This window comes from Orycteropus afer, unplaced genomic scaffold (assembly GCF_000298275.1).
Source record: "Orycteropus afer afer isolate SDZICR_OR568_19922 unplaced genomic scaffold, OryAfe1.0 scaffold00015, whole genome shotgun sequence".
NCBI classification, from domain to species: Eukaryota; Metazoa; Chordata; class Mammalia; order Tubulidentata; family Orycteropodidae; genus Orycteropus; species Orycteropus afer.
This window is the reverse complement of record NW_006921602.1, coordinates 1,300,745-1,302,010: the sequence shown is the minus strand read 5'-3', so window position 1 is coordinate 1,302,010 and position 1,266 is coordinate 1,300,745. Positions and strand designations below refer to the sequence as shown.

The window sequence follows — 1,266 nt, the reverse complement described above, 5'->3', positions numbered from 1 at the left end:
CCAACCTTCCTTCCGAGGAGTGGCTGGTGGGTTTGAACCGCCAGCCTTCTAGTTAGCAGTCAAGTGCCTTAGGCACTATGCTACCAGAGCTCCCATAAGCCTACAAGATTGTAAACAGGGAACCAGAGACACCAACCAACAAATGAGAACAACTACAAACCAAAAAGAAGGAAAAAAACCTGTGTTGTTACAGAACTTCATAGATGGTAGGGAAGTCAAGACAACTACAAGATAGAACGGACTATTCTAAACCTGGGAAGAAAACTATAAATCACAGGGTAACCTCAAAGAAAAATGATTAACCTTCACATCAAAATAAAAAAGAGGACCAGCATAAATAGCAAATACTAAAACAATAGCAATGAAGGAAGTGATAACATGATTTATAAACAAAACGAGCTCAGCATAGAAAAATTATATGGAACAAAGAAATCGACACAATGAAAAAGTACATGACAAAAATGACAGCAACAAATTCATATTGGCTGATAATTACATATCTGGCAAGGGACTTATCTCTAAGATTGATGGAAAACTCCAACGCCTCAACACCAAAGGAATTAACAATCCAATTGAAAAATGGGCAGAAGACATGAATAGACACTTCACCAAGGTGGATATTCAGGTGGTCAGCTAATACATGAAAAGATGCTCAAAAACATTGGCCATCAGAGAGACATAAATGAAAACAAAATGAAATATATCATCTCACCCCAGCACTGATGGCAAGGTTTAGTGAGACAGAAAATAACAAATGCTGGTGGGGATGTGGAGAGATTGGGACACTCATACACTGCTTGTGTGACTGTGAAGTGACACAACCACTGTGGAAAGCAATATGGCGATTCCTTAGAAAGTTGGAATTGGAGATTCCATTTGACCCAGCAATCCCATTACTAGGTATATATCCTAGAGAGGTGAGAGCCAGGAAAGGAACAGATACATGCACGTTCATGTTCATCACAGCACTATTTACAATAGCAAAGAGACGGAAGGAAACAACCTATATGCCCATCAGTGGAAGAGTGGATGACCAAACTATGGGACATACACATACTGGAATGCTATGCAGCACTAAAGAATTATGTAGAGTTTGCAAAACACCGCATAATATGGATGAACTTGGAGGACATTATGCTTTGTCAAATAAGTCAATCACAGAAGGACAAATATAGTATTAGTTCATTGTTGTGGAGGGTCAAGGAAAGGTTTATATATGGAGGGAAACTTTCTTTGTTGGTTGCCAGGGGTGGGAGGGGAGAGGAG

The 1,266-nt window shown here is 39.7% G+C and overlaps 1 protein-coding gene across 1 annotated transcript in view; it reads right to left on the bottom strand.

Annotated features, from left to right (window-relative positions):
• MYO9A (myosin IXA) overlaps positions 1–1,266 on the bottom strand; it is a 441,307-nt gene that overhangs the window by 355,799 nt on the left and 84,242 nt on the right. The window lies entirely within an intron of this gene.